Source organism: Aquila chrysaetos, chromosome 18, assembly GCF_900496995.4.
Source record: "Aquila chrysaetos chrysaetos chromosome 18, bAquChr1.4, whole genome shotgun sequence".
Classification (NCBI taxonomy): Eukaryota; Metazoa; Chordata; class Aves; order Accipitriformes; family Accipitridae; genus Aquila; species Aquila chrysaetos.
The window spans coordinates 25,610,789-25,633,816 of NC_044021.1; the positions used below are offsets into that span (position 1 = coordinate 25,610,789).

At 42.0% G+C, this 23,028-nt stretch overlaps 1 protein-coding gene across 3 annotated transcripts in view; it reads right to left on the reverse strand.

Annotated features, from left to right (window-relative positions):
* SLC66A2 (solute carrier family 66 member 2) overlaps positions 1-23,028 on the reverse strand; it is a 67,663-nt gene that overhangs the window by 25,323 nt on the left and 19,312 nt on the right. The window lies entirely within an intron of this gene.

Consider the following 23,028-nt stretch of genomic DNA (forward strand, 5'->3'; position numbering starts at 1 on the left):
AAACCCTCCCACCAGCTGTCAGGGCTACTCTGCACACAGTGTTTCTCCTCCTGCGTTCTCCACATGCTCAAGGATCCTTTTAAAATACCCATCCCTGTACACCAAATCCTTATTTCCCCAAGTTCATTTCTGTAAAAGAAATGAAAGAACTAAATCTACATGGGGGTGCAGAAGTTTCAGAAGTTCATGGAACAAAAAAAAGTCAACATTCACACAGCTACTGTAAGGCCCGCTACAAAATCCACGGACCCATGCAAACACTTAAACACGCAATTACCTCCTGCTATGCCAGCTCCTCATGTGCGTATTCAGTACTGCTGCACTGAACTCTATTTCCATTCATATAAGTATATGTAACATCCCTGAACCTAGTATTAGGCAGCCAAGAAATCTGGTAATGATGATAATTTACTCATCACCTTTTGTCTGATAATCTTAAGTATTATTTCTATTATAATAACATACATAGATGAGAAAACTATCATGTGAAACAGGACTTCAACTGAGGCAGGAGAGTTAATTACTAGCACAGGAAAGAGACTGAGATTCTCTTTTGCTCAAAACTATCATGATGCTATATAGTCTTCATTTCACTATACTAGGTTATGAGCAAGAAACTAGAATGTTTCTGCTATAGATTTTGCTTGGTAATGTTTCCAAGAAAGAAAGAAAAGGAAGACAGAAAGAATGAAAGGCAAGAAAGACAGACAAAATAAGATAAGACCAATCATAACCTTGGTAATAGCCTTACAGAAAAACAGCTGAACATTTTAAAAACAATCCAATAAGCAGAGCAATTAGCAATTGTGTAACAGATGTATTTTCCAAACCCAGATGTCTTTTTCAGGACACTACCCATCACCAAACTCTGCATTACTAACTACTTCCAGGAAGAAGTAAAAGAATGACTGGACTTTAAAAAAAGAAAAAGAAGAAAAAAAAAAAGGTAGAGAACAGTATACCTGACCTTTCATCCAGGTCGTAGTTTCTCTGGCCCTTACTTGAACTGCTAAACTGTTTTGCCACATGATTGCTTCTTTTTAACCAAGGCTGAAGCTTATCTTCTCTGACAAATGGTTTCAAAAATTCAGAGGGAAAAAAAAAAAAAAAAAAAAATCACATACCCATCACTTCAAGATTTGGAAATAAACTGTGACTCATTTTTCCAAGTGGCTCCCTTCTCAAGGGGGTCCATTAGTTCTGTAATAGGAGCTGTATACTTTCAAAGAAAAAAAATGTTGGTTGTGCTGAGTACTGTGACAGGTACATCAAAAAAAGGCTTTTAAATGCTTAAAAACAAAAGGGAATTGTCCCTTTAAAAAAAAAAGGGGGGGGGGTTTAAAAACAGAACAAAATCCAAGTGTGTGTGCAGACCAGTCCCATCCCCCTCCATACAGAGCAATCTGCAGCAGAGGGGAGAGGCAGATACAGCCACAACTGTCCCAAGAAGATAGCCAGAGGACACCAATCAGTGCCCTGGGCCATGCCATCTGAGGTGCAGAACTGAACAAAGTTATAAATAATACTGCAAACGTTATTCACATTTGAAGAAAATTATGAATAATAAGGACGATATTGGGATTTCTGCCCCGCTCCCCACACCCCCACAAACATCATCCCTTTTCTTTAAAAGGACAAAACAAGAAATCCCACTGCACCACAATTTTTTTCTATCAAATGTCTTAAAATCTGTCCAAGTTAAATCTGGATGCATATCTTTCTATTGCCTGAAATGGGAAGGCACTGCTTGCACAGCTGACTCCATTCACAAGCTCCCCATCCCGCCCAGAGAGAAATTCATGACACAAGTTTATAACCATACTCAGTTGATATGGTTCAAATGGTAACTCCCAGTCACTAACGTCCTGGATTGATCCAAACCGGCATTACTGCAGTGAAAGGTACTATATCTTATTACACATGCCTGAGCTCTTTAATCCACTCAGTGAGTTGCATTTTAAACATGTTAATCCATTGATAGATGAGAGATTTATGTTGGAAAATCCTATTGATGCTGGGGGAAGGAGCAGCTCAGTAGGTTCTTTGTGCACTGACTGGAGAAAAGTCTACACAGCTTGAGGGTGAAGAAAGATGAGATTAAAAGACCTCCTCTGGGAGACATATTGCATGTCAGATACGAAAAATGTAAAGCAGGCAGAGACAGCATTGCAAATAACCATGGTTAGCACTAGTCAGGCCAAAATGCAAGTAGTAAATTCAAGATTCTGGTGTGGGATAGATGCCAAGTGACACAAAGAAGAGTCCACAGTATTAACTTTCACTTAAGGATGACACAGAGGTCCAAACAGTTACATTATTTTTAGTCAAGAAGCATTTTATACCAAGTCAGCTACCATGCTAGTTCCTTTTGGGAAACTGAAGCAAAGACTTTGACATCCTAAAAATTATTTACTGTAGCTCTCAATTTCTCTTGCTCATTGCATCTTATTTTGTACTTTGACCTTTCTAATTCTGTACCTGCACCCTTGTGCTACATTCACTTGTACTTGCCTTAGCCATCTGACCTAGTTCCCACTTTTTGTCTGGCTCCTTCTTGCATCTGAGGTCAATGAAGAGCTTGCTATTTACATTCCCTGTCTTTGCAAGGTGGGAGAGTTTGCATTTGAGCCCTTTGTATAGATTCATCAAGGAAATGAACTCTTTCCTTCTTATGAAGGCTACTGGTTTTATTTTACTGTGCTCCCTCCTGCTCATAAACACCACCAATTCATAGCCATTCACCCAAATTGCCTCCGATAATCAAACTCTGGACCTCCTATACAAAAAACACTGCCCACTACCTCATTCTAAGAGCATGCTGGACAGTCTCTACTCCTGAGTGCCTTTCTAAACAGATGCCTGGGTAGTTAATCCTCCTCCCCCGGGGTTACAGCTAAGTCTTGTGCTTTGGGAGACTGCAGTGCTGTTCAGAGAACCTCCAATTTCCATCCTCTAACTCTGGACCGCAGTGCCTGCCCACCTGACCTGACTGTTCTGTCACAGCCTACTTCTGCACACAATCAAAGGAGTCCAGCCCCAGCAGTCAGACGTCCAACGCCTCCCTTAACACTGGAATCCAAAACCTGAGGGCTGTGAAAGAGCCTGATAATGGCAATTCAGCCAACCTGGAACAGTTACAAAATGCAGTCACGGCTGGGAATTACTTCAGGTTATTATCCATCGTCTGTTTATTGTAAAATGTACACACAATTTGAGGCTGCAGGAGCCGGAACCTACAACTCTCTGCTCTGCCTGTGGGTCTTAAACACCAGGCTACGGCATGGCAGGCTGCCCCTCACTTGCTCTTTTTCTTGTCTCAAGAAGCTTGCGGGCTCTGCTGTAAAAGAGGTTCAGCTCTGAGCAGCAGGCAGATACAATGCCCATCCTCATCCCAGCCTGGCAACAAGGGCAACTCTTTGGACAGCTGGAAGATGCAGACTTGTATCCCCAGGCTCACAAGAGAAATTACCTCAGACCTCTCATACCTTGAGTGCTCTAAGCTACACACGGGTACCGCACTCAGCAGTAGCATCTTAAACTAAATAAATTTTGCCACATCCTCTGAAGAGGACTTGGGAGGCACCTGCCACAGGACGTGGGGCCCAGGCAGTGGATTCTGAAAAGGAGACTTTTACACTTGCAGTCCTCCAGCTGCAGCAAATCCTCAGGCATTTGCCTCAGGCGTTATCTGTCTCCCTGGCAATCCTGATTTCAGATGCCTCATCTCAAAACAGCAGCAGGATTACAGAGAAGCACGCTAGCTAGCACTCCCCACCTTGCTCATTCCGAGCAGCTCCCAGCCAGCCGGTGGGTTTCGCCAATCCTCTGTTCTGAAATTCCTGCATACTCCACAGGGCACCCAGAAATAACTGGGGTGACAAGAGCGGGAAGGCTCTGCATGACCATTACTGGGCGATCTGTAACTTTTTCTCTCATCAACTACATATCCAGCTAGGCACCTTCTTCTTTCCTTCCAGAAAGAAGGAAGCAGCATTAGAGACAGACAGTGAGAACTGATACATTTAGATTTTCTTTCTTCCTTTTTAAGAAGTGATAGAAATGCTGTCTGAAGCCAGCATTTCTTTTACACTCACTGGGACTGAAAAGGGACTTGTTATGTTTCACCCATGGTACAAAAGAGAAGAAATGAGAGCTTAGCACCAAAACCTTCTGGCTCTGATCCAAATCACTCTTCTTTTGAAAAAAAAAATAAGGCATCCACCACCTTGCATAGTCTCTATAAAGATGCTAGTATCACCATTCTCCATCTCCATTCCTTCAGGCCTGTGACCTACAAATTTCTGCATCTCTGTGTACTTTCAAGTACCTGCACAACCCTGTCACCCCAGTACCTGAACATCTCTCCATGTGCCTTTACCTTACAGCATTCCCATCTACAGGCCATTGTCATGTGGCCTTCACACTGGGTAGTACCCAAACACTGTCACTTCTTCCTCTCTAGCACGTCTAAGATGGGAGTAAAATATTCCAGAGGGTCTTGAACCTTCTGAAAATATCACCCCAGCCTATACTAAACAAATCACTGTCATTTAATGAAATCCATTTTTGACATCCTTTGGCCTGTACAGTGCCTTTCCTTGGCCACATCTAAACTGATGTCAGAGTTTCAATAGGGCCAATCCTCTTAGTATTTGACTCTCCTTAAAGCCCCAGTACAAAGTCCTTTAATTAACAAAAAGTAACCAGTAGATTTTCATGGGAGAGGGGAAAAATGGCAAATCTTAATTACAGAGAAAAAGGCTGAAAGCCTGACCCAAATAAACCTTGAAGATTCATACAAAGCTCACTGGAAGTTTTCATACTTGGTGGAGGACTGTTACACACCTGAGATTAGAAGCTCAAGTCTGATAAAACCTCCTCTACATCAACATTATCCCTGTCTCCCTCAGTCATCTGCTGTAGCCCGAAGGCAAGTACTTGCCTTGGTTTTCTTTGCCTCATTGTATGTGATGACACCAGCTTCTAAAATCTCTTATACTAGGTCTCTGTTTTGTCACATCAGGTTCATGTTTTTCCCCACCATCAGGGTTATTACCCACTCTTCTTCATCCTTCTCAAAAAAATTATACATAAGTGGGCTGAAATTTTCCAGCACTGTCCCCCGCTCTGGACTTCTCACTCATCTTCCATACTGTCCCCGAGCACAACATACCTCTAAGCATCAGCAACTGCTCCGCCCTCCCCCTTCAGGTCCTATGAGGTCCACTCTACCTCCTCACCAAAGGGAATTAGTAATTGCAAGGTTAAGAGACACATGTTAGTTACAACTACTTAAAAAAAAAAAAAAAAAATCACACACAAACGCACTGGTATATATAAAAATAGTCAAACAATCCACACTCTATTTCATAGCACTCTGCCTTTCCCATTAATTTGCTACTTCCCTGATTTTATAGCCTTTGGTTTAAGGGAAATCTTTGAATACCACTTAGCACAGTGGTCTTGACCAGAGATAATTAGCAATAACAGCTATATTGACCATTTTGTGAACCTTAAAGAACAGCAATTAAACAGTTATACTTAGTCTGAAAGTTTTACCCCTGCTGCTAATAACACAGAGGACAAGTAAGAATGAAAACTAAACCAAAATATTCATACCCTGGGCACCTCCTGTACAGCTGACACCCTTTGCTCTGCTACCTGCAGTGTCATTTGCTTTGTACACAGCTTCAGTTTATGGTAGTCTCACAGTAAAGAGAAAAAAAACATTTTAGAGAAAACTGCAGTTCTACAAACCCGCAAAATTAGGTTGACCTTTAACTCATCTTCGACGTTTTCCATTGTCTTACAAAAGGATGCAGAATTGTTTATATCACTTGCGCTGCACTGTTACCAACCCTGTCAAAATTTTAATTTGTGTGTGTGTTTACATATACACCTAAATATGCTTGCATACACATACATACCCTTTCCTCACAGTGCAACTGCTAATGTTATAAGCATTAAAAAGAAAGGAAAATTATAAAAGCAAGCAGGGGAGAACAACGTTTTTTTGTTCTATTACAGCGGAAGTTTTAGCAAGTATGGTATCTGTGAACAAGGCTCCAACTGTTGGGCTCAGAGACTGCTGGCGAACGCCAACTGAGCTGGGAAATCCACACGCAGCAGGACAGCTCAGCCCAGCCGTCTCTGCACATTACCACAAAACGAGTGTAACCAATTTTGGGTGAGCCAAAAGCAAACTCCTTCCCTGCTCCCCCCCCAAAAAAGCCCGCAGAAATGTACTCCAGACTAGGCTCTTCCAAAGCAAGGACATTTCTTGGAGTTCTCCAGATGGCAGATGCTTTCAAGGGAATCTTGCACAGGGTACACTTGCAACCCCCTACTAACTTACCTTGTGCAACACATGCCATGCAAGCTCTGGTTTCTTCCCAAGTCCAGCTGAGAGAAAACACCAGGTCTGTACTCTTAGAGCGGGCCAGTAAGATTAGAAGAAAAAAGACAGACAACCACTACCACAGATAGGTACCAATATTGCTACTAGGGCAAGGCACTTAGCTTAAGCCTAGATATACCTAAATCAACGTAGTTATAGGACTGTATTTCCTCTGTGAAGATTCACCTCCTCAGTAACATCACTACTGAAATGATGTACTGTGTTACTGCTACTTTTGCCTGTTCAGCACACAAGAAGTCTCTCCTCTGTCTATTCCTATGTATTGACCGTTATTCTTAGTCACTGTCTTACAAGATGACTGATGAAGGAGAACAGCCTAATAACTAGGCAGATCATGGGGCTAGGAAAGCCACTGCAATGAGGTAGCTGTGACCCAAAGGAATTAGCGCTACAGAAAATAAGATATGTATTTGAAAGGTGGAGTGGAAGCAGCATCAACAGCTTCAGAAACCCCATGAGACAGAGCGAGCATGGACTTCAGGAGGAAGTCCTCCTCCCAAGGCACAGCACGGGAGTGAAATGGGAAGTCCAGGGAGCACCACAGCAGTGTTTTGATGTCTCTGGGCAGCCAATGCTTTCAATACAAACACTCCCAATTCTGCTCACCTCCTACGCCAAGAGCATCAAAAATCCCAAAGCAAGTCGAAATAAGGAAATAAATCCCCCAACCCCTCACCTGCAAGCACAGCTCTGAAGTAAGGCCTTTGCTACCAACTGCGCTAATGATGGAGGCGGCAGATTAGAGCCAAGCTCACTCTTCTTTTGGCTAGATACGCCTTCCTATGCTAACTATAGAAAGAGACTTCTTTTTCTGACAGTAAGCTAAGCAGGAATGATGAGAATGTCACAGCAAGAAGAACGTGTAGTACCAAGTTACTATTTTTACAATCGTTTTAACAATATTTTACACTCTCCTCAGCATGGTGTATCTAAGCTATCACCCACAGCCCTACCAGGCAGTACACAAAGGCCTCCAAACAAAAGACTAAAAAGTCTTTGGAGTAAGTTAAGCACTGCAGAGCAGGCAGCCTTGGCTCCAAATTCTTGTAGTTGGAGTTATAAACTCTCTATGAAAACAGTTTAATTTATTTTGAATAGTACTGAAACTTATTCTTTAAAGTTTAAGCCTCAGAAGATACCAAGACTACTATAATATTAGAAACAATATGCACTTACCATACTCCTTCTCATTCAAAGACTGCAATTAAAGAGATGAATAAAAGTTCTTCTGAATATTACAGAAGCAAGCTGTGCATTAGCCCAGATGCAGGCTGCCTAAGATACCACCATGCCAGGGATGACAATGCCAAGTTGCATGTGTAACACAGCAAGTTACTCCCAGAAACTCTGGAAGTACCTGTCAGGTAATACTTCACCCTGCTTTTGAACTGCAGATCTCTGGGGAAAATGCTGAATAGCCAGTAACTTGCCTAAAGATAAATGATCTCTCTCTTTTTCAGCCTTCTCTGAGCTTGACATACCTGAGACCCTATCTCCTCTATTGTGAAGACACCACAAAAAGAACGCATGTATGTAATTTTTTTTTTTTTTCAGATACTGAACTCAGGCACGCATACATGCATGTGTAAGTATATATACAACACAAAGTTAAACACTCTTCCTAAAAATATAAAATTCTTTCCTCATTTACGATTGGGGGGGGGGGGGGGGGGAGTTTAATCCTTGTTTCCTAGGTAACCCACCACCAGCCAAGACAAATTCTAGCCCCCAAACTGGCTCTATTAATTTAGCATCCGAACAGAATAATGCCTTGTACAGCTGCTTCCTTTGCTAAAATAATGTTATGTGGCCTGCTAAACATCTCTTGGCAATTGCCTCAGTTAACCTCAGAATGACCCATTTTAGTATTGATAGTTTAACGTTTCAAAATCATCACAAGCTTGTAGGAAATTGTAGAAAGCTTTCTGCTCTTTTTTTCCCTTGCCTCTCTCCTCTGCCCAGTCCCTGCTACACACATGAAAATGTCAGACGTTTTCTTTAATGATCTGAACTGCATTACAAGGTTGCTAGTATCTCAAAATGACTGCACAATCTACTCCATTTCATAGGGCTTCCTTTCAAATATCTGTTGTAGTTGAGAATAATGGGGTAGGCTGGTGAACAAGCATCCCGTTTTGAAAAAAAGAAATTGGTATTTCTGGATTTTTGTTCCATGCTGGAACAGAAACAAGACTCTGGAAAATCTGGGGGAGGATGAAGAGAGAGGCAAACATACAGAAGGGATTTGGGAAATAAGTTCAAATTTTTAACATCTCTGATTTGAATTAAGGACTTTCTGCCTATGTTTTTCCACGTCCTAAGGGAGCACCCTGTCATGAGGCTATTGCCCAGTCAGGTCAGGAAGTGCCTCCTCTCAGCATAAATTCTGTCCTTTCCAGACGAACAATTTTGACCAAATTCATTGAAATAATTTATGTGCATGTTTGTGAAGATGTGACCATTCACCAGTGACAACCCTTACCCCCAACAATCAATTCACAAATTTCTGCCCAGCAGTAGCAGAAAAATCTCGACTTGTAATTTCTCATTTGCTACCATAAACATCATTTAAGCATACTGACATTTGTAAAGTTGACTATGGAAATTCATCCACTTTAAAAAAAAAAAAAAAAAAAGTAGGTAAATGAAGCTGGGAATAATTTCAATCTCCATATGACTTTCTAGGGAAAGGGGAAAAAAAACGGACTTCTGGTAGCTGAAGGTTTTCCAGAACCTACATGCCTGCGGTGTTCTCTCACAACCTTTAAACTAAACTCCCTCTATTTACAACAACAAGTTTCCAAATTGTGAAGATCTAAATTACTGTATACAGTGACCAAACAGGAGGAATTTCCACAAAAGTTACGTCATTGCATTAGCAGGAAGAATTTACAGGGAGGGAGACCAGTACAGAATTTCACCTGAGTGCTCGTAGACCGCCTTACTGATTACAGTACTTGTAACTGGAGAAGCCAAGTGAGACAGAGCTACCCTGAAACAGAACTTCCCCTTCAACTCCTCAGCTGTTTAGTTTGACCACAGATAAATCCCTGCTTTGACACAGGCAGTGGTTGTTATACAAGACACACTTCTGAATACCACAGTTTCTGAATACCTTGTGTCTGCAGTTTAATGCTCCATAGTCAATGTATCTTCAAGATCTGGAAAGAAGGTAATGGTACTAGATTTAAGAAAATTGCTCTGTCTGTTGGTGGCAATACAGGAGTGCATTCACAAATTGTTCACATTTCCCATCAGAAGTTTAAGCCCCTCTCATCCCCCTCAAGGTACAGCAGGACAACTGTTTAGCTCCCTGAAGCATTTCTCATTGAAGCCACAAAACGTGGGCTTTTCTTTTTTTAAGATTTTACACACAAAAAAGAACAAGCCTGCATTTTAAGCCAGATCTGTTCAGTTATTTGGTTCAAAACATAATCCCACAAACTGTTCTGTCAGTACAACTGAGGGGGCAAGAATGAGTGGGGGGAAAAAAAGAAAAAAGAGGATCAGGAATATCTTAGGCTGGCATTGCTGCCAAACATCCTGGCACCCTGCCACTGCTGGAGGCAAAAGACTTTGGCTGTTATGCCCCTTTATAAATATAATTAGTTTTAAAAAGGACAACAAAAAAAAACTCCACAAGAAAACAGGCAGAAGACAGGGCACTGGCAGTGTTCACCGGTGAGATGACTTTGCCACCACAGGGTAGTGTCCTTTTGTTCCTGGGTGAGTGATACAGGGATTTGCCTTCCATTGCTGTGTCCCTTGCACATCCCGTACTCAGGAGTGCAGGGGACACAGAGAACGATGACAGGTGAACCATAAACAACAAGCTGCTGAATAGTCCTATCTACAAATTCCTCATTAAATTTCTATGTTCTTCTGTGAAGAAACAGTAAAGTTCTTCAAAGACTGAGCAGTTCTTTGACACCTACTGTACACAGAAATTTAACAAGGAACTTGTGGATAAGACTACTTTAAGCCATTTCAATAGTAAGTTTGCTCTATTCCTTGAGTGCAGTTACTTGTTCTTGTACTACAACCTACTCCCAACAGGGGGTGAAGAAAGGCACGAGGGAGTAAATAGCACTTCTGAAGACACAGTACAAAATTTAAAGCAAAGACATCTTCTGAAATAACTGCTCCTGATTTTTACATGCCATGGGGCGCAAAGACAAGAAAGGGCAGCAGTATAAAACCTTAATGTAAGGAAGGAGTCATTTCAAGTGTTTAGTGGTTTGTATAAATGGACAAAAAAAATGGGGGCAAGAGGAAGCAGAGCATTTAAAGACCAGCAACCGTTTCTTTTCAAAGGCTATACAAACTGGAGATAAAAAGGGGGAAAAAAAAAAAAATTACCTAGCAACAACTGCACAGTTTGTGACATTTACAAAGCAGCCTACTAAAAAGTCACTTTAAGTAAGGAGCGGATGGCAAAATTTTTATTATCATGAATATAAAGATAGACTTCAAATTTTAAAGATTAGCTATGCACATGCACACACAAAAAAATGCAGTGAGCTTGCAAAGGCTACTGAAGTGTGTATAAAAACCAAAGCAGTCTATGTATTTTAGAAACAGCAGTATTGGCCCTGATTTTGATGGGAAAAAAATCCTGAAACTCATATACCTTAAGCGAAGAAACAGTGATGTTCTGAATACTTAAAATGTTGCATCTACCAAGTTCTCATCAGGCTTTTGAGTTGCAATGAGTAATAGTAAAAAAGACAGCTTTAAGCAGCTATTAAAAATAAAAAATGTTTCCCTGAAATACTGAGGATCTGTCTTCCTTTCACTAGTTTCTGCGTCTCCATGGAATCGTCCAGGATGAACAAGACCCGTTTTTTTAAATGTACAATGCAAGTAAAAATAAATCTGCCAGAACTGAATTCTGGGGTTTGGATTTTTTCCCCTACCCATGGGAGGGAACATAGGATCCCGATGCAGTAGATGTAATGCATACTGATCACAGAGCAAAGAGAAAGTAGGGCACATAATAAATGCATATGAAAGGAGACGTTCATAACTTCAGGAATAGTGGTGATATAGTTCCCTCCACAAGGAGGGAAACATGCCGATTACTAGCAATCGGAGTGTCTGGAGGGAGACTGCATACACCCTGACCCTCACCATAAATTCATGATTCACCGAAAAATTACACCTTTTCTGCTGTTGATTCAAGAGGATGCAGGAAGAACCTTCTCATGAACAGCTAAGTTACATCCTTTCTTCCCCAACCTCACTCAGTATTATGTCATCTCCTCATGTAGACAGAGACCGCATATAATTCTTTTAGTAACAAGGTAAAATTTTGAAGTTAAAAACATTTACTCTGAAAAATAAAACAAATTAATATTTAAAAATGTGAGTATGCACACTAATGAGGCCTATGTTTGCCAATCTATTAATTTCATTTAAATCACTGAGCATCTACTTCATAGCTTTAACAAGTCAAAAACTAAATCTAAAGAATTACTGGCTGATGCACTGGAACCAGAGCTTATAAAGCTTTGCCTGCTTCTGCAAGAACAATTTTTTACTTTTTCAGTTTAGCTTAATAAAAATATCTCATTTATTCAAACAATAAGAACCTGATTGGGAGCTGAGTTAACACCTGCTTTGTTCTGTGTCTTTGAATAGTGACTGAGAGTATAAAAGGATGAGATGACCAGATAAAAAAGCAGTAAATTAATTTTACTAAAAGCTACCTAAAAATAATACCTGTTTTATTTGGCTTTTTCAAAAAGCATGCTTCCACAAAATGGACCTTCAGTATAAACACTGCAGTTTATTTACATTTTTTAAGTTTAAATAAGTTATTCCGCATTTCTATTTGAAATCAATTTTCAACCACAACGGCTTGATATAAGTTACAAGTAAAAGTAATCTAATACATAAACATTTAATGTATTTTTAACATGATAAAAAATGTATCACATACTATGCTGTACTTTACTACAAAAATGTATAGGTATTACATTTCCTTCATCAGCAACAGAACCTATTTTAGCGTAATGACTATATTGCCACACACATCACCGTGTGAACCAAGCTTTCTTTAGTAAATGAAAGATACAAAATAATTTATTTTATTCCCATATTTTTTGCTTGATAATTTAAATCATGATTTGCAAAGGCAGCTTCAAACCCAACCACGCTCACAAAGACAAGAGGAAAAAATCTTTTACGATGTAAGACTTCCTCATCACAGCTTCAATGAACTGGAGTCTTTGGAAGTCAAAGGGAGATGGCTTGAGCCTTAAAGCAGGAACAACTGTGGGACAAGACTCTGAGGTGAATTCAGGAACTGATATGGCTTGCAAAAAAATCCTTCCACCTTAATCCTGTCTCTCCCTTGACACAACGTCCTGTACAACCTCCAGCAGTGCAGGCCGTGAACTGGAACGTAGCTGTAAGCCAGCGCTGCTGAACACTGCACTGTCACACCACTAAATGTCTAAATAATTGGTCCCAATATCTAATGTAATCACCTCTTCTGAAATAATCTATTTAGGGTGCATGCAATAGTAAAAAGTATCAAGCTGGGGGGTGGGGAGGGTGATGTACTGCCTATCTTTGAAAGTTGACTATCATGTCTCAGTGAAGATGAGAGAGAGAGTATGGTCACAGGAAAAAGATACTTACAACATGGAGTTCAGAAGAAACAAATCTCTTGTATTGTCAAAAGTAGAGCAGGAGTGTTCAGCTGTTAAATTCTATACACAGGCCAAGTCTCTGCTACTGCAGCATTCCCATCAAACAGCCTCCACACTAAATGCCAAGGTCTATGCCGTTTTCCGTAACAACGCCCATCTCCCCAACACACTGGAACGGATGAGTAATTCATAAACAAATTTCTTCAGCATTTGTAAGTCATTCTTTGGGCACCTGTTAACTGCCAAACATCAGAAGTGACAATTTGGCATTCACACCAGAGGGCTGTTTGGTTTTTGTTCTTCAGCATGCCTTGGGCCTGCAGGTTCATAAAAAATGACTCAAAAAAATAAACATAAAGGCAACTACGAACGTACTGTCGCAAGAGAAAATTAGTAAGCAACACTTAGTAAGGCAGAGGGAAGCTTTCCATGATGCAGTGCTGCTCTCGGCACCACAGAGAGCAGTATCCATCCCACCAGACTCGAGTCCAATCCGCTAGCCTGAGCTAGGGATTCAGGCCCTTTGCCATCAATCAATGGAGAGAGACTGGCCTGCCTTCAGCTTCTGTGGACGACGTGGGGAGTCAAGGGTAGAACCAGACAGCAAACCTTTTTCTTTTAGGGGAAACACTGCGGTTTCAGAGGTTTCTCCGTTCCAAGTCAGGAGGACTCACGCTCTTTCAGATATGCTCATTCAAAGACAGGGAACCCGAGTCCCTGAACAGCCTAAGGGCTAGCGTGCTTGCCTCAGGCTCCCACTGGGACCCCTCGCTCCTGCCTGGAGCCTGGCTTCCCCAGGGACCATCAGAGCCGCTTTGCTCAGACTGATACACTCCGAGTTACCTCTGCAAGCCAGAACCTCTACCTCAGTCTCTCATATCCCATGTGAGTGCCATGATACCGGCTTATAGCCTAACTGGATTGCTTCAGCTCCAGTCTTTAAAAGGCTAGAAGCAGTCAGGGGCAGAGGCAGACACAAACTAAATGGGGGGTGAGGGCAAAACAGAGCCGACTGTACGCATCCTTTTTGTGACGGCAACAGGGGATCAAGAACATAGAGGAAAGCAGGAGCACCTAAGCCCCCTGCCCTGATTCATCCTTGCTTAGCGCTCCCATGGGATACGGATACAGAGCACCTAGGTTCCGCTGCTTAGTTTTCCTGCTTCAGAGCCGGGACATATAATGGAATTTCCCGCGTCGTCTCCCAAAAGCGAACAGCCCAGAGGGACTGGCTAACTGGAGTGTAGCAAAGCTCTTTCTTCTTTCTCACTTGAAACATCCACCTAGGGCTTGAAAACCCTTTTCCAATAAATGTTCTTTGGTGCATCACTGCTTGCAAAGTGGGAGTGTGCAGTGGGGGGAAGGTGGGAACCTTTCAGTAAAATAAAGCTATCACTAATTGTTTTCAGTCAAGGATGGTCAGTGTGGTGCATTACAGGTTAAAAGCATGGTATTTGCATCTAAATAGAAAAGGTTTTATTTTGTTTTCCCTTGATACAGCAATGAAAACGGCAAAACACTGATGCTTCAGCGATAAGTGCCTTTCAATATCCAGCATAAAGAAATGTCTTGTTAACATATCATTATTTATAAATAAGAGCTTCAGAAACGTAGATTTATTAAATATATTCCCTATTTCTAGCTCAGTAGAAACTAGTAAGTTCATATTCCCAGTGCACTTTAAATAAAAGAAGGCTAATAAAACATATAGGACATAAAATGCAGTGAAAAAATAAATCAGACTGAGTGCAACAATCAGGTTGTACCTTGAGCATCACCTCCACATACAGTTCCATTGAGCACGGTACGTCAGCTCAGACATCCTACTGTCACACCAGCCCCTTGTAACACCATTTTAATTGGGACCAAGTGAGAGCTGCCACCCAGCTCAGCACTTCAAAGTACTAGACTTTGGGTCACCTCATTGTCCATTCCTCCCACTCCATATACTGCAGTGGGTATGGTTATCTCAGTAGGCTCATTTCTAACAGACTAAGACAAACTGTAGACAGAAGCAAAAGCTCTAAGCAAACGATGCCCCCAGGGCCTCAAAATAGGAGACGAGCGGCTTTCCAAAGTGACAGGATGTGTGTCTTTCATATGGAGCCCATGTACAAGAGTCAGCAGCAGAAACTGAGTGCAAGCTATGCCCCCACCTCCTGTACAGGACAGAGTTATCTCTTGATGTGCTGACTCTGATGATGTGTTCACGTGTTAAACTGTTGATTCTACATCACTTACATAAAGGCAAAGATAACATTCTTTAAAAAGACATGAAATCTACAAAACATGGATGTGCCAGGATCTATAACAAGATCCTAAAAATGTGCTGCAGCCAGAACTGTTTTTCCCTAGCAAGCTGTCTAGACAATCCACTATGTCTGAGCAGGCAGCGCTGGGCAACAGCACTTCTTTAAGCACACACCGTGTCATCCAGCATTACAAACCACTTACAAAAAAAAAAAAGTGAGCTATCAATGCATATGTACTAACAAATAAAAGCACCTCAGCTTGAAAGTTTATTCTGAAGTCTGTGGGGAGTTGAATTACCCTTTAAATGTTTCACTACTTATACCTTTTGCACTGAACTGGCAATTTGGCCATCATCTAGAAAATCATTGTTTCTCTTCTCACCTGTTTTGCTTACAGAAACTGAAAGATATCAGACAAGCAGCTAAGCAGGATATCACAATGAAAGCCAGACAACTAATTCTCACCGTGGCTTTAAACTTACCTATTGCCTTCTTACATTAATAATGCTTTAATGAGCTTTCACTGGTAAGGTCTGCCCCCTACAGCTCCTGAGCCCTACTAGCAAAGTTGAGGGAGTGAAGCAGCTCCCACAGAACAGGAAAGTAGGAGTTTGGGAGCATCTAAATTAATGGATTTACACGAGTTGTGGCACACAGATGGGAAGCATCTGAGGGTGTTGAGGGTGCAGGCTGATGTCTTTGCAAGGCTGCTCTATCATCTCTGAAAGGTCATGGTGACTGGGAGAAGTTCCCTATCACTGCAGGCAGGGAAAGAAAAAAAAAAAAAAAAAAAGAAAAAAAAAATCACACCTACCTTCAAGAAGGAGGATCCGGGGAACTACAGGCCAGTCAGCCTAACCTCATCCCTGGGATGGTTATGGAAGAAGTCCACTAGGAACAGCCAACGTAGATTTACCAAGGGCAAACTGCACCTGACCAACCTGATTGCTTTCTATTATGAGATGACTGGCTTTAGGGACAAGAGAAGAGCAGTGGATACTGTTTACAGAGCCTTTAGCAAGGCTGTAGACAGTGTCCTACAGTATCCTTAGTAGCAAAATATCAACTGGAAAGCGGACAATAAAAAGGGTAGAAAATTGGCTGGATCATCAGGCTCAAAGAATTTTTCCTCTCAAAGGAAAAACATACAATTTATGGCCAGTTTACAAAGCAGCCCCCAGTGATCAATACTAGGGCCAACACTCTTTAACATCTTTTATTAACAACCTGGATGATGGTAAATTCATGAATGATACCAAATTAGAGTGAGCGCATGATAGACTGAGGGACAGCACTGCTATTCAGAGGGATCTTAGGCTGGAAATACGGGCTGACAGGAATACCATGAAGTTCAGGGCTATCGCTCAGTGGGAAGGAGTAACCACACACCACAGTACAGGCACAGGGGGCTGACTGATGAGAGAGCAGCTTTGTAGACTAGTGGAGGATAGCCTGGCAAACAATTTGAGCACGAGTCAGTGGTGTGTCCTCGTGGCAAAGGCAGCTAGCCGATCACTTACTGGGCTGTACAGCCGAGCAAGTGTGTGGCCAGCAGACAGAGCAAAGTGTTTATCCTTCTCTGTTCAATACCCTCAAGACTGTACCTGGAGTAACGTGTTCAGTTTTGGGCTCCCAAGTACAAGAAATACATTGACCTACTGGAATGAGCCCAGTGGTGGGCCACCAAGATGATTAAAGGGCTGAGGCACATGGTGTACACGAAGAGGCTAAGAGAACCAAGTTTGTTCAGCTTTAAGAAAATAAAGTTTCTTGCTGCCTACAGCTATCTAAGGGGAGAGTGTAAAGAAGATGGAGGCAAGCTCTTCCTGAAGGCACATGGTGACAGGACAGGAGGTAACAGACATGAGTTACAAGGAAAATTCCAATTAGATGGAAGAAAAACTTTGTCATCATGAAGATGGCCACACACTGGCACAAGTGCACGACAGGTTGTGGAATCTCCATCTTTGGAGATACTCACAACTCACCTGGACAAGGCCCTGAGCAACCTCATCTAACTGGACCTGCTTCAAGCAGGGAACTGGACCAAATAACCTCAGAGATCCCTTCCAAGCCAAATTATTCTGTGACCTTGTTTAAAGAACAAATCTCACCATTTGGCTCTAGATGTGACCAAGTGTACAATGGCATGTGATGTGCTCAAGTAGGCAACTGCAAAATCTTCTCACAGTTACCAAACTGAAGCAGCAGCTTTGCCGCGTACGTGTTCCCTGATCTGCAGGATGGGCAGACAAATCAGTTGTATTTGAACATTTAGATGTTTTAGCGCTGATGTTATTAAAGCACCTAATTGTTCTGGCTCCCACCACGAAGGAAAAGATTTTTGCAAAATCTCGTTTCTACAGTTACCCCCCCCCCCCCAAGCCCTGAAAGCAAGATAAGACTCCTCTCCCAGGTTCCAGTTGAGTGGCTCAGCAGGCAAGATTTGGAAACCCAAGAGCACCCTCATGTGGCTAGGTGTTGCTATGAGCGCTCCCTCCTCCAGTTACATTACATGCAGCACAAGCAAAATTCGCATTTTATTCACAGGTTAATTTCCCCACCACACCACCAACTAGAAGCGGTACCTGAGCCAGAAGTAATATTTCTGCTGCCGCCCAGTTCTTCCAACAGACCCCGTTTAAGTCATCTTCTTTCCACAAGACTGGGCGACAGCCACGCAGGGACTGTCGAAGGGCTGAGCAGGGGCACCAGCAGTCAGAGCCATCGAGAACCCCAGGCAGCACGCTCCAGAAACACAGCGCTGAGCCTGGCCTCCTGTGATACCTCTTGGTATTACTGCTCACGCCAAGCTGGAGACTCACCTTTACCACCTCTCTCTTTTCTCCCAGTGTTAAAGGACAGTTTTCCCTCAATTTAAGATAAAAGTAGAATTTCCTGGTAGCAGATAAGGATTTTTTCTTTTCCCTGCCCACCTTTTTAAAAAAAAAAAAAAAAAAAAAAAAAAAGAGAGGCTGAGAGAACGACAGCTGCACTCCTTCTTCCCAGATCCCCCAACCACTGCAGCGTGCACTTCATGCTGCATGGCAAAGGAAAGGCCTCCCCACCATACAAGCCTCGCTCGCTCCGCCTGACCTGCATCCGTGCCCTGCCCATCCCATTCCCTTTCTCCTTGTAGCAGGTAGGCTTTCAGAATAGGCATGGGCCCTTCACACGCTACATTCAACCTGGCAGATCGTTTTAAACTATAAACACAAGCACTGTAAACTGCATTAGAAGTAAATAAAAAGAATGGCCTGCTTCCATTTTCACGTCGAAGTCATTCAAAAGCAGCAGCAAGGCTGGTGCAAAAGGATTGGCCCGAAGGCCGATAACTCAGGTCTGAACATACTGCTCTACCACCAAATATAATGTCTCACTGAAACCATTCTGACCCAGAAGAGATTTTACAAATCTCTGGCTGGCTGTTTTCCCTACTGCCTGTAAGCTGAAAATTTAAAGGTGGCTAAATAATAATTTTCAAATGTGGTAGCCCCAAAAACATAACACCGCCCTCCAGGTTCCCTGCCCTGATCACTAGTGAACACATGTAACAACTTCTTCTCAACTCCCTGTTTTAGGGATAGAGAAGATGTATATTGTTTGATTACCACCAATGACAGGAGCCAAATGAATTAACGTGTGATGCAAAACATTACAAAGCTAATACATCTGACAAAATTAAGAACATAGTCTATTTCTGATTATTGTAGAAATACTCATTAGCTAACATATATATATATATCCTATGCTGAAATGGACAAGTGAGTAAAAGGAACAAACGGACTGTATTTTCAAATTGCATGTGGTGGTCTCACAGTAAACCATCGTCAGAATATCTTATGTACAATCCCACAGTAGCTTGGATTGGAATAGCTCTCTGCAGGTCATCTAGCTCAGTCTCCTATTCAAAGCTAACCTGTTAAAATTTAAAAACAGAGGACATTTCACTCTACTAAGTGGTACTTTGGACCTTTCAGATCAAGAATGGGTAGATTTTTAAATTATGATGATGAACCAGCTTGACTACAAGTTACTGTGTGCACTACAATAATATATAAGCAAAATGTTATTGCCCACATTATGCATGAGATAAGGATAATCCCTTCAGCCCTTCAGGCTTTAGAGATTTCAACTTAAGAACCAAAAGAATTTGCGGGTGGCAGCTCCAGTTTCTCAAGTCTTTTGAAAAAACACTTTTTACAATGACCTTTCCAATACAGCCCTCAAAGTCCAGGAATGCTACTTACACTTACCACTGAATGTAAAATATTTCATGCAGTATATCAAATCGCCTGGTGGAAAACATGTGGCTAATACGAAACAACCACTATACACAAAGTCCCACATAAAAACTCAAAAGAGAGAAACATTACTGGCCAGATAAGTTTTTCACTGTCAAAGATGCCATCTGTGATCTCTGAGTGGAAGCCTCAAGGAAGAAATTTTTTCTGTCAAGCTGCCAAATGACAAGCCTAGAAACTAAAATTAATCAATGATCATCAAAAATTATAGAGACTCTAGAACTGTTGGCTTCATTGCATGCTAAAAGTATTTCCTGAAATGCAACTCACCCATCCACATTCCATGGTGGGTGTTCATCCCATTCTCTGTCTCACAGGGGACAATGACCTGACAGGTGGCAACTATTCTTCTCACTTAACTGGTCTAACTGATAAACAAGCGGAACTTGGAGAAAAGTAGCTTCCAAACCGAATGGAGCTTGAAGCTCACTGCTTCCAGATCTGCACAAGAGCTTGCACAGCTGAAAACATTTTTTCCCCTAAGTAGTCTGTTAAAGGACATTACCTCTCTGCCTACCAATCTTAGTCTCATCTTAAAAGAAGGTAAAATATGTAAATTCCAATCCAAAGCCTGAAATCAGCAGGAACCTGGTCAACCATCATTGTGCTAACCAAAATTCTGAAAATAGGATTAAGTGCTACCACCCAAACAAGACCCCTCTCCTCCCTGAATTATGCTACCTACACAAAGAAAACAGCAGGTCAGCAGTCAAGAGAGCTGTTTACCTGGCAGATACATGTCATTCCACTTTCAGATGATAGTCAGACCCAGTGAGAATTCAGCATGAACTGTGCTAAAAACCAAGACTGCAACTTGAAAAGAAGGACCCATGCGCTAGCATGAAGTACACAGGCTCTCCATAGATCACACATACTAATAAACCAGAAAGCAGGATTAAGACATGAGTCGTTGGCATCTTGGCATTTCTCAGTCTCTGGAAAGAACCAGCCTTTTTTTTTTTTTTTTTTAATATAAACCACATTCCATCACCTTACCTTTCTCCAAGAAGAAACTCAAGACAAAACATTTGAGGCAAGAATGCCCAGATGTCTAAAAACTGACTACTCAGTGTAACATTGGTATTTAATCAGTCTAGACAAATGGTGTTTATGCAGATGTTCATTGTGGGAAAATAATGGAAGATTGGCAAGGAGGACTGTAAATACGCTGAATTGACTTGCAGCTGGGGTGTCAAAAAACGCATCTATCATAGTACTCACTGTTTCATCTTGTGTGTTTGACAAGTAGAACATCTGTGTTTAGATAACATAGGCCTGTGATAGACTTAGAGGCACCCTATCAAACATGCTTGAGATTCCTGCCCTGCTGTGGGACAGATCAAAGCACAGTGGTAAATTACGCCTGCGCAAATCCCTAAAATACAGGCACAAACAGCAGGTTCGGCAATCCTCTAGCATGGACCAAGCTCCGTGGTGCCTGCATCCCTGCTTGTGTGCCTCTGCCTGGGTGCTGCTTCGGGGATCCCCCAGTTGGCAAGGTAACGAAAATAAAATTATTCTTTGGATTTCATCCATGGTTTTGTGGTTGTTCCTGTGTCCTGCCTGTGTTGGCTCACACATTCATCAAGTGATCACAAAAAGCGTAAGCAGCATGCTCAGGAGGAGGAAGGGGGGATGTCTGGAGCTACAGTTTGTCTTCCCAAGTAACTTTACGTGTGATGGAGCCCTGCTGTCCTGGAGATGGCTGAACACCTGCCTGCCCATGGGGAGTGGTGAATGAATTCCTTGTTTTGCTTTGCCTGTACACGCAGCTTTTGCTTTACCTATTAAACTGTCTTTATCTCAACCCACGAGTTTTCTCACTCTTAGCATTCTGATTCGCTCCCCCATCCCACCAGGGTGTGCAGGACTTAGCTGCCTACCAGGGTAAGCCCACAACACAGGGACAGTGTGTTATTCCCTGTGGCTTTACTATAACTACTCAGGTTATGTCTGTAGTTCATGAATGGAGCAGCAAGACTTTGAAGCTATTGCCTCATCCTTTATGTATCGCTTGTGCAGGTAATGTCAGTCTCTTCCCCTTCTATTGCTGAGCTCATTCATGTCTCCCATGAAAAGAAACAGCTGGTGATCACCGTTACTCTCATGCCTCTCACCACTTGTCTCTCCTGTATAAACCTGCTACATGCCATGCATTCCCGGAGCGACCTGCCCACCTGGATCCCTCACCACAGCATCTGTAAGTCTGTGGACAAATTTATCCCAAGTCTCCCTCTCCCCTCCTTGCTCCGCCACACAGCCAGGTGGCCCAGTTGCCTCCGGCACAGGGAAATCGGGGAATAAAAGAAAAGCCAGCACTGCACTGTGGCCAGGAATGTGCTTTCACATAGAGCTCTATGTTCCACCCTGTAACAAGCACACAGGCAGGCAGCAGACATACTGGCCTCATCCCACCACCTCACTGCAGGGGCCGCACATTTCTGGGTCTCTCACGCTAAGGAAACTGCAAACCACCAGAGGCAGGGATCATGGTTGCACAGAGGCTTCAACAATCATAAGCTATTATTTGGGTCCCTCCCTTCCCAGCTGTCTTTTCTAAAAGGAAAATGTCTCTCTGGAATATAGAATTTAAAGTAGATAAACTTATTCCTTCCTTTTATAACATCTGAATAATACCAGATAAGGCTGCAAAAAGGTATGCCCTCCTACTGAGTAACTTCCAACACTTTTCAACAGGACAGAAAAGGTCACAGTACAACTCTTCATTCAAGGCCCATTAGCCTGAGGAGCTGAAGAAAGATTTACACTAAATGGAACTTTGAAGCTTGAAAGAGTATCTACTGAAACATAACACTGGCCCCAGAAAACAGACTGACCCAAATCCATTTTTTTCAAGTTTTCTGAAAGAAAAGTATTTTAGTATGGGTTTTGCAATGGTTCAAGAAACATAAATTCCCCATGAAAATAAAAGAACAACCTTTTTAATGAACTACTTCCTCTCTGTCTGCATCTGTAGTTAAAAAAAGTTACCCGTTTGGTATGCAACAGATTTGTAAGTTTCGTTTAAAAAATTAATAGTGTTCTATTTGGACTGAATTATTCTGAAATGCCTGAAGAGTAACTCAGACCTCCCACACAGACCCATACCTGGATAGACAAATTATTTTCCAGACCTCTGTTTCTTTCATCTGCAACATCAACTAAGAAGAAACCAAAATTATGTATTAAAAAACCCCAAAGATTCTACAGTTTTCAACTTAAGTATTTATTTATAACAAATTGAAAATTGCCACTTCATCCTTTGAATCTCTATTTCTTATTTTCTTTTGTGTCCTGAAGAGGTCTAAATATTGATGCAGAGAAAGACGAGGGGAAATAACTGTTTCCACCATCCAAAGAACTACAACTGCTGATGCAGCCAGGTGCCATTTCCTCAC